The sequence below is a fragment of the Hirundo rustica genome, chromosome 11 (genome assembly GCF_015227805.2).
Source record: "Hirundo rustica isolate bHirRus1 chromosome 11, bHirRus1.pri.v3, whole genome shotgun sequence".
Taxonomy (NCBI): Eukaryota; Metazoa; Chordata; class Aves; order Passeriformes; family Hirundinidae; genus Hirundo; species Hirundo rustica.
The window spans coordinates 15,460,483-15,475,755 of record NC_053460.1 but is presented as its reverse complement, the minus strand read 5'-3'; the positions used below and the strand labels follow the sequence as shown (position 1 = coordinate 15,475,755).

The window sequence follows — 15,273 nt, the reverse complement described above, 5'->3', positions numbered from 1 at the left end:
TGATGACAGTGTTCTTTTCCTCCTTAGTTATGCTATATAGAACTTATTATAAACTTGTTCTAGATCATAATCTATCATATTCTGTACCCTAGAGATATATTGAGCGCTATGTTATATCCCAAATATATCTTTCTATACATTAAAAGCCAAAGCAGTATTAATTTTGAAGGTTATCTCTATTTTTCCGGCTTTGGTATCTGACTTCTTTTATCTTCATCCTTCTGCTCATGTGTCCTTTGGTTTGAAAGCAGGCTATGCCAAGCTGCTAATGCAAATCCTGACTGCTCCAAAAACCAAGGGCAGTAATTTCATAATCAGGGTTTGGCCCTGCAGATTGGCTGCACCTGCTGGAGCAGAACAAAGTGCCTCCACCAGGTGTTTCCTGTTGGTAGGTCCTGCTCCACCACAGTGCTCGGATTCTTTAAGCATTTGGTGCTGGCAGCAATTGCAGTTTCCCTCGTCCCATTACAGCTGTAAGTATAAATTCCACAACATTTCCAAATCCTGACAGAATGAAACTTGGGGAATTGGGAAAATGGGGTTAGTGTATGAATTGTGATCTTGTCCATGCCATAAAAAGCACTATCAGCGGGCATTCAGCAGCTGAACTACCCTCATGTTGTTTGTATTTTTATGGACACTGTTATAACAATAGTCAAGTATGATTTAACTTTAAAAGGGATGCTGTAGCATTGTTCAAGTCCAGAGCTGCCATAATCTTTTGTGGTAAATCTTTTGGATTTTATCTGGCTTTTAAAAACGAAGGTAACATGAAGAATTGGTAATAGAATACACAGGGGCTGCCTTTACAATGACTTGCCAATCCGTCCTGTTTGGATTTGCCTATATGCAAACTTTTCTGGGCTTGGTATTTTTGCTCTTTGTGTTTGTCTACATTGCATCCAACAGGCATCCCTGATAAAATGCAGAGATGACCTTGGAACCTAATTCCTACAAATACCGAGTGTATACAACCATGAGGTTTCTTTTGCTTATGCATTTCAGCACCAAAATTTCATTCTAGCTATTGTGATTATTATTATTATTACAGATACATTTGCTCTTAAAAACTAATTGAAAATAATTAAGGTTATTCTTGTTTTAAACATTAAATGTATTCAAAATCAATATCTTATTTTGATTTTAGATGCTCTTATGGTGGAAAGCAGGAGATGGAGGCTATTTTGGCCATTGTCACTAACTCTGTATGAGGCCATGGCTGACTTGCTTAGATTTTCTCAATCTTTTTGCTTATTTCTAATTTCCTGCCTCTTATTTGGTTTATTTCATTAATGTTTGTAAACTGATTTTGGATACTTACATGGACAGTGCTGAATAAGTATTGCTATTTGTTGTTAGGTCTGGAAGTGGACATGTGCTGCGATCGTCACAGAGGTAACACATGAATGATTTTCAGGTTTTATAAGTAGACAATCCATGTTGATGGATATATGGGGATAGCCGAGCAATTACATAATTTAACTTAGCACAAAGAGGGTCTTGTGGCTAAAATGTTTAATAGGAACCTTAGAAGTTTTACTATGCAGCACAGGACAGTGAAATTGGAAGTATAAAACATACCCCTACTCCCCATTCCTCAGCATTCCTGTCTTTGAAAAGAATCTCTAAGCAAGAGCAAAAGATTCTTCATTCCTTCAAGGCATTCCCTGAGGGCTTGCCTGCCCTAAATAATTATACAGCCTTAAAACAGTTGTCAGGCACTGCAGTCAGGACTGCTCCCTCTCCCGCTTTTGTCGGGAATCCTGCAGTAGCTGCTGCCCTTGGAGCCTGGCCTTCGGAGCGCTGACCCTGGGACAGGCTCTGAGCCCTCCTTGTTCAGTGGGTGCAGGTTTCAGGCTCCTTGCTAGCAAGAGTTTGACAATGCAGAAAGAAAGGAAGATGGTAGCAAGGGGAGTGGTCTGTGTCTGTTGTCCACTGTCTGTCCACAGTGCCAGGGAGGGAATGTCACAAGAACCCTTTTCCGCCTCCTGTCTCATATCTTTCCCACTGCTGGTCTGGCTGCAGAGGCAGCTGCCCCCAGTGCTCCCACCCTGTGAGTCCTGTGCAGTGAGGATGGGGGACCCAGCTGCTCCAGCTCTGCCCTGCTCTTGAAGGAGCTCCTCTTGCTTTACCCAGTGTGGTCTGTACTATTGCAAACAGGGCCTAAGGTTGTCCAGGAACTGTTTAAATCTGTGGTAACCAGCACAACTAACCATAGCTCCATTTACCTTTATTCCCTGGGCATAACTAGGACTGGCTAGTTTGGAGATATAACTGATAAAGGCTGTCAGGACTGGATGCTGAATTATTTTAATTGAAGCGTGTCTGTGGCTTAACTTTCCAGGTTAGAAGAGCTTCAAAAGGGGGGAGACATTTCCAAAAAACATTGCTCTTGCCTTTTGGTAATGCTTAGGTGATTACTGGGTTTTGATTCCCGCTCTTCCAACTCCTCTATCTGAGGGGGAGGCAATGGCTGCCTTGCTCAGAAAGAGAAAAAAAAAAAAGGCCCATGGAACAAGGAACTGAATTGTTCTGCTGTTTTCTCCTACTGGGACTTTTGCTTTTGTGTCTCTGAGGTTAAGGAGTGAGAATTATGTCTGAAATTTAGAGTTAAACCTATCCTCTTCGTATTTCCTCCTCTTCCTTAACTGCTTACCTGAGCAGGAGAATAACTCCACTTCTACTGATAAGGTTATGGAATATTGATCTGATTTTTAGTTTTAGGGAATTATTTACCTGATGTTTATCCTGAAATCTTATTCCATATATTATTTAGGCAGGAAACTAAGGCTTGTTTTCCTAGGCAAGTTCATGTAGGTAGGTAGACAACATAATTTTTTTAATTAATAAGTGACATTTCTATTTATTAATTAATAAGTGACAAGGATCTTGGGTGGGGAGAGGGGAGGAGAGGTAAGGTGCAGTGATTGTTGCTTTTATTCCTAATCCGGGAATCTATCTTTTTAAAAGAAAAGCTTCAGATTGAAAAAGTAGCTGATCTATTTTCTTTAATTTCAAGTTAAAAAAAAAGAAAAAAAAAGTCCTAAAAGGTCTCCACTCCCCCTTTCTTTGGTTGCGCTGTCACTGATAGATCAGACTCGAGATGGACAACATTGTTATAGTTTGGATCTTTCCCCCTCAATGTGGGAATTTATTTAGTGCATGGGTGATTTGGATGCATCTCATTTTTCCTTTTGTTAATAAAATAAAAAGAACAAAGTGCACTTAGGAATGCCCTGTGTTTCATCTAGAGGAACACAGTCATTAGCACAATGTCACAAACAGCAAACAGTATCAGAGCTGAAAACCAACAAAAAGGCAGCATGAAAAAGCTGACAAGAGAGGAGGAGACAGAAGTATTAAAAAGTATTGTAGATAAAGAACTGTTGACTGGTACTCTTGTAAATATTTCAAAATATAGATCCGGTGTTTTATGAGTTACTAAAACTACTGTAAATATACCAGCTGAATCCCAAATACATCATTCTCTATCCCCAGCAAAGACAAAACAATGCAGCTATAATGTCCCCTTTTTTCATCCCTTGCGGACGGGTTTAGCTGCAGAGCAAAATGACTGGAGCTAACAGAATATTCAAACAGGAAAGAAAAACCTGAGCCTGTCCTACTGTCCAGTTTTCTATGGAATATAGAGAGTAGTAGAGCCCTGGGAGCTCAAACGTCTCTTTATTTATTCCTGGTTCACCTGTAAAAGCTTATTGAGTTTTCCTGAGTGTCTTGGACACTATCTTCCTGTCTTATTCGACTTGAAAATTCAGAAGAAATTATTCCTAAGGCCTGTACTAAATCTCTTTTAAAAAAGTCTTTTCATATTCCTGAATAGAGGACAGGCTCTCAGAGACTGGTGGATCCCACCCCTTAGTGTGTCTAGTGACTTGTTTGTGAAGGGGCACACAGGCAAAAGAAAAGTTAGGTGTCCCTTCTCTGGAAAAGAACACCATTGCTGGAATTTTATAGCCAGGAATAAGATTGTGCTATAGGTTGTGTCCCTGTATCATAGATTAATATTTTTTGAAATTATTAATGCTGCTGTTGTTATTATCATCATCATCAGGTTTTGCGTCCCATTGTGTCTCTATGATGTTATCTCTGAGTGTAAACATTTGCCTCAATTCAGGCTGGGTTCCAGAGGGATGTGGTTGTACCTATGGGGCTGTGCTTGCCAGCCTGAGCCATGCGTGCTTCTGGGAATGCTGGAAATAAACAAAGGCTCCAACAGCACCAAAAGGAACAAGGCTTAAAAAAAACCTTCTGAGGAACAAAATGACCCCCAGTGATCTACTGTCAGAAATCAGTTTCCCAGGCTGCAGTTAGGAAACAGAGGTTCTTGTGCTGCAAGGACTGTGCACCTTTCTGCTGCTCTCAAGGTCTCTCTGGTATCTTTACTCAACTCTTTCTGTGGGAACAAAGGTGATTCACGAGAGACTGATCAAATACAGCAAACAAAGGCCGAGAAGGTACAACTTCTTTCGTGGATTTCTCCTGCTTTCTTTATTATCCCTTATCTATTAAACCTTCTCCCTGCTCCGGGATAAGCCCAGGCTATAACCACTGTTAGCAACCTTAACAACTTTTGTCTCCCCGTGAAGGTCGAATGCTCACCAGTGCATCTGCTCAGAGTAGGTGAATCCATCTTTGGCAGTGATTGGCTCCAAATCCCAGAGATTTGGACATCTCGCCTTAAGTCTCTGCAGGAGTAGTACAGTTCATACTTACCTCTGCTGATCTTCCACATTTCCTGACTAAGCATGGAATTTTCTATCATTTCAGCCTTCAAGTTGAGCAAAGTGGCTCTGCCATCAGTCAGTTCCTACAGGGGAATGGAGGGGGAGGCGAGCACAGGCTGGGGAGGAGGGTAAGAAGAGAGGCTGTTGTCTTCTGTTTTCCTGCAGGGTTTGTCTAACAGCTAACTGGATTAATGAAACACCTGGCATAGATGCAATTAACTATTTTGCTGTTGAGGCTGAAAACTACATAATGAAGAGGCTTTTCTTTTTTTTTTTTAAGGAAAAAAAAAATCACCACCAAAACTGAAACAACAAGATCCCACAACACTTTGACACAGTTCTGTCAAAAAAAAAAAAAAAAAAGGTCCTACTGCCCAAATATGATTAAGTTTTATATCAAGTAAACTGCAGGATTTCTCCATTCATATTGGTAGATTCAGTAATGCTCTTTACAGAATTATTAGTGCCTTTGCAATAAAAGGATTGGGCATAAGAAATACAAAGGAGTTTTACTGTAGCCAATGAACACTTGCAGGGGGTAGAGACCCTGAGAGTCTTGGCAGGGCTGGTGATTAACCCCACTGGTGCTGTGGAGTATCTCTGGGCAATGCCCACCCTCATCCTGGTGTATAAACACTGAGTGGACTACTGACTGCACTGTTGCTGATAGCTCCTTAATTTTGCCTTGAAAACCAGTTCCAGGATAATGACAATCCTATAGCAAGAAATATTTGAGCACAGCTGGTTAATATATTTTTCTTCTTTTTTTTTCTTTATTTTTCTTTATTTTTTTGAAAGCAAACTTACACATTAGGTATTCATCTGTACAAAATAAAAAATTAGAAGCAGAAATATTGTGAAATTGTTAGTGAACCAAGAGACAGGATTATGGGTTGGGAAACTATGAATGATGGAGGAACTTCACTCTGGAAATCAGAAATACTGTCATTTTAAAAGCAGCATTTCACCACATTAAGAAACAGCTTTTTTATTCTGTGGACATGTTTCTGTACAGAGGTAAAATTATATTATGTTTTTTGGAGAATGACTATTAATATATCTATTAAATAACAGCATATTGGAACTGGTGCAGTCTATATGAAAGCAACGTTTGTATCTGCTCTTTCTGTTCATAAAGGTTCCATAGGGTCAGATCCTGGTAAATGAAACAAAACCTGAGTCAAAAGGGTTTTTCCTCTGATAAACTGCATTGAACCACAGTAAAAGGACACATCAGCCCTAAACAAAGCTGATAACTAAAGAGTAGGAATGAAAAAAAGGGATGTACCCCAGTGCTTCTGGGCCTGGCCCTCAGAGATTTGCTCTTTGTGGGGAAATCACTGGACAGGGGCTGATTTGGGTGCTTCGTAACCTATTGCTTGGCCCTCCCTGTCAGTGGGCAGGTATTCACATAAATCCCAGCACAAAAAGGGGTTAAATTCTCCCAGGCATTGTGTTATCCCATGGCACTGGCACAACTGCCTTTATTCCTTGACATCTAACTTGTCTGTGTAATTGCATAGATAAAATAAAGTTGAAGCAAATGGAATTACCATCATTATACTTTAAAATGGTTAGTTGATATCCTGTTTTCCATAGAATTTTCAGCTTGTTTTAACATCAAATCTTTTGGCATTCTATAGTGCAAACTGAAGACTTATTAAATCTAGATATTTCTCAGGAATTGAATAACAACTGTATGATGATTATTATTCAGTGGAAATTCTTTGCATTAATTGCAGCTTCTGCAGCAAAAATGTGGAACAAAGACTGTTCTTGTTTTTAAAAATGCAATATATTTGGACAACATGCTGTCCAGGCACTGTGTGCTGTTATTGTATGTCATCGTGTCTACTGGGAAACCTGACATTAAAACATATCCTTGGTTCTCACTTAAGCCAATTTTATAGGGCAGGAAAAGAAAAGACAACATTTTGCAATGAAAGCACCTTCTCCCATCTGGCAAAATGGCTTTCTGGACTCTATTGTGGCTCATTGTCTAAAAATAGGATGAAGACAAATTGTTATCATTTGCGAAAGCCCATGACAATAATGATAAATGAACAAATTTTTTTGCCCTCTGAAGTCATTGCTTAAGGCTTTCTCTGGGATCAACAATGTTAAACTGGTAAACTTGCCTCATCTGCATCAGCAGAAGGTTTACAAATGGCTTTGTAAACAATTTTAGCCAGAGCGTTAATCTCTCCTACAGAAGTAGGGCTCGCATGATCTATGATTGATTTGCAATTTAAAATGACACTGAAACCCCTGAAACAGATATGAAAGAAACTTTCAGTGAATAATGCTTTAGTTGACAAGAAAAGATAAGGCACATCTTTCATCTGATAGTGGGCTGTTTTTGATAAATATTGTTCATAATGGAGAATTTTGGAATCATTAATGTGTGGATAGAACATTACTACTTTTTAACGGGAACCTCAGAAATAGTTTTCTTCAGTAGCAGCCTTGTTTGTGAAGGAAATTTAGAAAAAAGCGTCTTGTTTAAAAATTGTCCAAGAGATTTCTTAATTAATTAGATCTAAAGTTGAAATCTGAAAAACTGACAACCTACAAAAAATAGCTTTTTATTGGTGTTTTTAAACCTATACAAAAGAGGTACCTGAAGATTTGTTTTCTATCATTATTAAAAGAAAATCAACATCTGTTTTATATTTAAGATTATAAATTTAAAAACCCACAGACAAGTCAGGAACTTGAAATAACTGTTTATTCCTCTATGAGATCTTATTGCTTTGAAAAGTAAATATCCTCAGGATACTGTACATTTATAAGCTCCAAGTTAGATAGCAATTAACTTTTATTACAAGGCAATATTCTGTGCAGGTTGCATCTCTGTTTCCCAAGCCGCCATGGGCTGGATTAAAGTACCTGTTTCAGGTTACCAGACCAATTCCTTGGCTGAGGTTTGGCTCTGAGGAGGAATTTCCAAAACATGTGCATCAAACACCTTTACAGCTGAAATTCCCCACAGAAATGTAAGATATTAAAATCCAGTGAGTATTTATGAAACGGGCACTTATCCTATGAGAACTAGACCAAGATTGTCGCTAGAGGACACAAAAGATACTCACAGAATCTGACTCTACGAAGATGAAGGCTGAAGAACTTTTATTATTTACAAGGACCTCGCTTATATAGATTCTGAACAATGACCAGGGATTGGAGAACAAGGTTACCACCTCTCCATCCCACTGGCCAGACTAGAAGTCAATCAGTTGACTCTCATCAGAGAGGAATGTGGAAAACAGGATTGTTTACAGTACAAACTGAGAACTCTGCTACAGAGCTGTAAACATATCATAAAAGCTCACACAATATGGCAACACAAGATCATGACATTTCCTGAAGCCACCAAACACCATGGAAGCCCTTTCAGTGCTGTGGAATGGGAATATGGACTGGAGCAGTATTTGATGGAGCTGTGTGGGTTGGATTTTGTTGTTTTATTTTGAGGTGAAAGGGAGGGGTGAGGCCAAGGTAACAAAACTCCTTCCATAAGAGACCTTTGGTTCTTTCCAGCCCCTGCTTGAGCAGACCTGCACAAGGAGGATGTAAGTCTTCCGTGGCTTGATTGATTTAAGGTAGAATAGCTCAGTCAGATTCAGGAGTCAGAGCACTGGATCTTTTCAGATGAACAGAGCCTGTGATTGCAAGCCAGTTCCACAAGTTTAAGATTACTTACAACTCTAAAATTATAACTGTATTGAGAAATAAACAGCTATCAATATATTCTCCTCCTATTTCGTAAACCTCCAAAATTTGAGAATCTTTGCTTTGTAAGCACAACTAGAGATGTTTGGGAGGGAATAAAGTACAAAGGAGGCTTTCAACATACCTTTTCTATTACAAGAAAAAAACCCTCAAAAACTCTCCTAACTGTTGCTCAGACAAGTCTGTTTTAACGTTCTTAGGATATAAATTGCTTTGATATCCATATTCGTCTACTACCTTTATATTTTGAAGTATTCACTCTAGCTTTAATTTTATTAATGTATTTCTTTTATCTTTCATCTGAGTAGTGTTCTGTATGTAAAGTGACCAAATGTGATTAATGATGAATAGATTAAGATGGGACAGGGTGTTTGAAAAATGACTTAAGTAGTGCATGTAAGTCACTGGCTATAGTCCCAAAATGCAAATTCTGGTTAAGTTAATGACTGGAAAATCATGATGGTACTAGTGTATGAGTTCTGCTTTATTTGAAATTGTTTTATAAACAATAAATAATTAGCATTTTACATCAGGACTAACTAATAGTATCACATATCTAATTATTTCTATAGCCACTGGTATTTTACTGTCTAAAGCACAAATATAATTGACTTATACAGTGCACTATTTTGTTGTCCAGAGTTTATAGTGGTTTTGTCTTGCAAACACCTTACTGAAGTTCAGGTCCCATTAAAGGCTGTTATTTTATTATAATGCCTGGAATAATGTTGTTTGCAATAAGCATGTCTGGTCTTCCTGCAAAGAAGCTTCTGAACATCCTTTAGGCTTTAGGTATGGATTTCGGGGAGGGGGGGGGTGGAATTTGTTAATATGTTCACTCCTGCCTGACAAATGAGCATGATCGTCAATGTGGGTGCACATTTCCACTTATCCTTTTTGTAGCTGGAAAGCTTTATGAAAAATAAATTAATAATGCATACTAAATTATGTCTGCAAGAGACATTTATGTATATATTGCTAGCTTCAAGACTGATTAGATTTACATTTCTTTAAAAATGATTTTTTTCTCGTACATCCATAATGCCTTTAGAATGCACTGCATGATAGAAAAATGCAATCTTGATTTCAATTGAATACCTGGAAGGAGTGTTTTTTCCCCCCTATTAATATGTACATGTGTTCCCCTAGAGTTTGAGTTATTTTTCCTAAAAGAGACTCTTCTCTTGAATTACCCCAGCCCAAATGTACGCCTTAAGACGCAAAACCCAGCAAAGTAGATGTCCTATTATCATAGCTTGAAAGAGGTCCATTTAATAATAGCCAGTATTAAACAAGAGTCTGCTAACTATACAGTAAAAACTGTTTTTCACCAGAGAACATAAACCATATGTTTTAAATGCAGCTAAAAATGGATGCAGTGTGCTATTTCCTTTCACCTCAGCCTGCAGTGTATTACTTAGATTTGCAAGGCATGGCCACCACTAGTACTTAACACTGCTGAAAGAGCCACCCTTCAAGGCTTTTTTAACCACAAAGAAAAGAAAAATATAGTAGCATCGATTGTTAAATCCTGGTGCTTGTTACTCACTGCCCGCACACAGAACATCATGCCTTTGTAGCAGTGAGGAGAGTTGGTATTTATCAGGGTTCAGAGCTAGTTCAGCCACACACTTGACAAATTATTTGTGGAATTGTTGTATTCACAGTCACTTAAATAAGAATCTGTCAACACAAGGCTGTGCTTTGTTGCAGCAGGTCTCACAGTTTTTCCTGCGCACTCAAAGAATGATGGATTGGAGGTAATGCAAATTCACTACCATTTTATATGCTGGTGCCTTCTTCATAGACAGGAAACATAGCTCAGTATCATCTTGTAAAATGCCTTAACTGTAAAGGCACAGTTCAGTGTTGAAAGTGCTTTTTAAAAATGGTACGTTGGAACAGGGAAATGTAATTCAAATATTTTCCTCACGTCTCATTTTACAGACTGCTTGTTGGAGCAGGTGTGCGTTCAGATTTTCCCAGGCTAAGTAGGACATATGCTTATCTGTGCTTGGTAATTAAGACAAATTAATAAATACAATTATTTGATTTTATGGCAGCTTAAAAGTTAATACTGCTTAAAGGCATGTTAAATTTAAAGAGCTCACACAGAAGGAAAAATATACCCATTTAGGTAACTCAGCCTACTTTGCCAATAGCAATTTTTTTACCAATTTTTTTTTGTTGTTTCATTTGTCCAGCAAAAAATGCCTCTCTGAAAGCTCTTCTGTTACCCATTCCAAAGGTGTAGCTCACAGGTCAAATCCACAATCTTTTGACAAAATAGTGCTTGCAATATGAAGTAAAAAAACAAACAAAAAAAAAAAAAACAAAAAAACCCCCCAAAACTTATCTGTGCTGGCATGTATTTTTTTAGGTTGATGTCCAAAACTGGAGTGTTTTGCTCAGGACTGAAGGTAGCTACAAAACTCGTGGCATTTTCTACTCCAGCAGAAGTCAGAACTTTCCTTGCCCTGCCTCCAAACCTGCAGGAGCCCACCTACAGCCAGGGACAGCACTGGGACGGATGTAGGGAGCTGGAGGCAGCCCTTGAGGATGTCAGAATGAATAAGGAGAAGTGATAACAAGCACTGGATGAGACTTCTGGAAAGTTCTCTTCTCAGTGGAATAAATGGAGTTATGGCCTACTCAAGTTATATCTGTGCCTTTTTCTTTGTGGTCATTCAGGAAAATTGATCTTTCTGGAGTAGGAGAAAGCTTGTCTGTGGGGGAGAGGGCTCATTTCAAGTGTAAGGAATGAACTTGCCAGAAGTTAACACAAATCTCACCTTGTACTGCCTCAAATTCTGAGTGCATTTCTTAGATACAGGATAATAATGAGGGAATTCCACAATGTGTATGTAAATGTCTTCCAAAAAATCAACCACAAATTTTGGAGACTGAACATATGACAAATATAATTCACTTGGCTTAGCGCCCTAATGGAAGGCTCAGATCAATGCGCTGCTGAAACCTTTGTAGATTATAACAGGTCCTAGTGAAGTCAGGGAATATATTTCCATACACTTCAGGGAGGCCAGATTTTAACCCCAGATACTCTGAGCCTTAAAATCTGAGCAGACTCCATAAATTTCAGTGCATGTTCAAGATGTAAGAGTTTAGATAAGCTCCACATCAGCGCTGAAGAAAGCTGCCCTGGTATCCTGGCTGCTTTCTGGGCAGTCTACTTTGACTTGGTCACTTTTATTCTGTTATAAAGCCTCTACTTCTCAAGAACTATTAGGCAATTTTGATTTGAATTTTATGCCTGTGAATGGTGAACAGGCAGCTCTGCAGGGCAGACCCCCTGACCCCCTCCATTCATCAAGGCATCCCACTGAAGTGCAGAGCTGGGGCTGCTGCTCCTGCAGTAGCTCTGCAGGGGTTATCAGCATCCACAGATGTATTTGGAAGCATTTGGATGGCTTCATTTTATTGAGAAATGCCTGTAATGCAGCACTGTATATAGATTAATCTGCTCTTGTTTTCCTGGCAGAGATGTAGATGTGCCTCTCTACCTGCAGCCCTGGGCTGTGACAGCGCTGTGGTGCCTGCTGTGGGGTCCTGGGCCACACTGCTGGCTTGAGGCGCCGTGACCGCAGACAGCTCCACTGGCTGGAGAGGTTGGCCATGCCATCTTTATCATGTGGGCTCTCCTCAGCCTCGGGGAAGGCATCTGCTCAGCTGAGCCCCAGCAAGGGCTGTGCTCTGCAGCCTCCCAGAGTGTTCAGACTTTATAGTATCTCTCCCAACAGCCTTTCAAAGCACTTGGAAGCTTGATGCGATTTCAAACACTACAGATTGACTTACAGTATGGGATATAGTATTTTTACTTGCGCCTAAAAACGTTGTTGTGCGGCCAAAAATTCAATCGCCAAGAAATCACACATGGTTCACAACACAGCTCTTTGATAACATTAAAAGTATATGTAATATTTTGAAATCACTGGCCAATTATTTCTAATAGTTTCATGATAATTTATGCAGGGAACCTCTCTGTTGGATGTGTTCCTGCTTTGGTCTAAATGTATTTCTGAACACTCTGTCAAACATCCCCATTTGGCACCTATTTTGTTTCACTGAATTTCTTTAGTATGTCCAGATCTCTTGCCAATGTATTTGCAGAACACATTTTGACAGCTTTGTCACCAAATTTGTTACTTCTTGTGTTTGGAATGCGTACCAAATTGCAGATATTAATGTGTGTGTGTTCCCTTTTGGTATAGATTCAACTGGATAATACCTTTGTCTTCTGTGGTGATGAATATAATAAAGGGAGCGAATTTTTGTATTAATTTCACAACTTACTAAGATTTAAAAATGGCAAACCTGTCATGGATGTATAGGTTTGTTTGTATCTTTGCAGCCAGAAGCGTTCTGAGCAGGGTACCCTTAAACTTTAAAGAGCTGTGGTATTACATTCCTTATCTGAGTATTTTAATAGAAATTGTATGTATGTGAAAGCAGTAGTTTCTCCTTCACTTTGCACACACATACACACATATATATATATGTATAATTTTATTTCAATATGCTTGGATTAACTGAGCTATTGAATTTCAATCTGTTGTGCTCTTTCATGAAATAGTCTTGCTATTGAGTTTGTTGGAGCTGAATGAAAATGGTGTATTTAAGGCTGATCATAATCTTTGCCATCATGTTTTTCTTAATATGGTTTTTCTAGATTAAAAGTGATGACAAGATAATGCCTGTTGAAATATAAAGGTCTTTGCTTTGTGGCTGTGCTGTAGAAGGGGGGTGGCTGAGCAGCCCCCCCCCGGAACATCACATCTCTTGTGACTCACAGAATATTCTGGGCTGGAAGGGACCCACAAGGATCGAGTCCAACTCTTCAGTAAATGGCCCATACAGGGATATTTTGAACCCACACCCTGGGCGTTCTCAGCACTCTGCTGTAACCAGCTGAGCTGCTCTGGGGGATGTTCCAGCCACACAGTCCCTGCAGCCCTGCTCTGGCTGGTTTTCCACGGCCTGGCACAGCTGAGGGACGTTTACCATCTCTGGGTGTGTGCAGACCAGGAGAGCACCACGGATCAGAATGAATGAGCTGCACAACCATGCTGGTTTTTCCTACTGTCCAGAGAACTAGACTGGGAAGATTTAATGAATTAAGTCACCTTTGAGGGTAGAGGCTAAATGTATGTGGAGACCCTATGTTAGAATTCCGTTTTAATAAGGCCATAGCTCCTGATTATTCTTACCCTGTCATGGATGGTTTTGTCAGGGAATACTTTTGGTCACCCTTAAAGATAATGTCACACATGGAGCATTGTGTGGGTCTGGGTGACAGCACTTTCTGAAATGGCAGGGTGCCCCAGGAACACTAGAAAACCTCTGCCTGCCTCGACGGGCTGCTTTTTTGGGCCACTTCCTCAGTTCTTTAAAAGATGCTGTTCAGCTGGCACAGAGCTCTTTGATTTTTTGCTACTGGCAGATTGGTTGTTTACTGTGCTGAATAGCACATATCAAATAGTAGATGAATCCTGAAACAGCTGGGTTTGCAGCTGGTAGTACCTCTTCCTCCTATTTTTTGAAATGTAAGATCTGATTTCGAGATGGCAAGGGTCTTTCTGAGTTGAGATATATCCCTTTTTACAAGATTTAATCAAAATTTGTAAGTCACAACAAAAGAAATATTGATTACTGGAATTATGTTGTATAAAAATGCAATTGTGAATCTAAAACAGCTCTAGAATAAAATCCAGATTATTTTTTGGTGGGTGCTGTCATATTACATCCTTAGAATCTGTACCTTAATTTCAGTTGCCTCTCTAGACCTCTGTATTTCTCTTTTCTAATTCACTAGTTCTATAAGTAGGAATTAGATTTGAACCAGAAATTAATTTTTGAGGATGAGATTTTATCTAACGTTTTACAAAGATGATGATATGAAATAAGAATGGAAAACATTCCCAACACGGTTTTAATTCTAATCCTCTGGTCTTATACAGTAATGTCTGATTTTTGGCACAATTTCTTCTGCTTATTTGGACAAGTTGAGATGCAGACTACAATCAGGACAGAGACACAAGGCATCAGAGGCTCTTCATCAAAAAGAAATTGTATTAAGTTAAGATGACAAAAGTAGGATATCTACTCCGTTTCTGTGTCTGTTACAGCATCTATACTGCATTTTTGGGTAAATTATTTGTCAAGTCTGAAGCCTAGCATCTGCAAGGGCAGCAATCCTGTACCAGCTGCCAGCATTCTCCAGAGAAATAGGAGCAATAGGCCACAGAAAGAGTCTGATCATAACATACTTTTCTTGCCATTAGAGAAGAGAGTAACATAATAGCTGCTCTGCTAGGTCCAGAATACTAAAAAAAAATCCTACAACATAGTGGAGGCTAGGGAAAGCTGTGGAATAAATTAAAATTATAAAGAACAGACTGACCTGCCATTGATTCAATTTTCTTTTTGGTTGGAAATATTACATCACAGAATATATATTTTGCTTGTCAGGTTTACTATGGACTTTCTTTGTTTCACTGAAATTCTGAAGTTTTGCTACTTGTTGAACTTTTTTGACGCAGTGATAACACAATATAAATCAAACACCCTAATCCACACAAAGTAAATCATCTGCTCTTCTGCATAATTTGTTTTGAGTGTTAGTAGAAGGCTAACTCTTCCAGACAACTTCTGACAGATTTCTAAATACGCAAAAAATTTGCTTATTAGAGGTGATATTTATCAGAAAAACTCAGAAGAATGTATGCAGTGAAATACATTTATGGCCATATGAAAAATGAAGTGACCTGTTGGAGACAGC

At 39.1% G+C, this 15,273-nt stretch overlaps 1 long non-coding RNA gene across 1 annotated transcript; it reads left to right on the top strand.

Annotated features, from left to right (window-relative positions):
• Window positions 1–397: 397 nt before the first annotated feature.
• Window positions 398–12,759, top strand: LOC120757806 (uncharacterized). Its single transcript, XR_005702676.2, has 3 exons — window positions 398–473; window positions 1,360–1,395; window positions 10,858–12,759. It is a non-coding gene; the product is annotated as an uncharacterized LOC120757806 (long non-coding RNA).
• The last annotated feature ends 2,514 nt before the right edge of the window (window positions 12,760–15,273 follow it).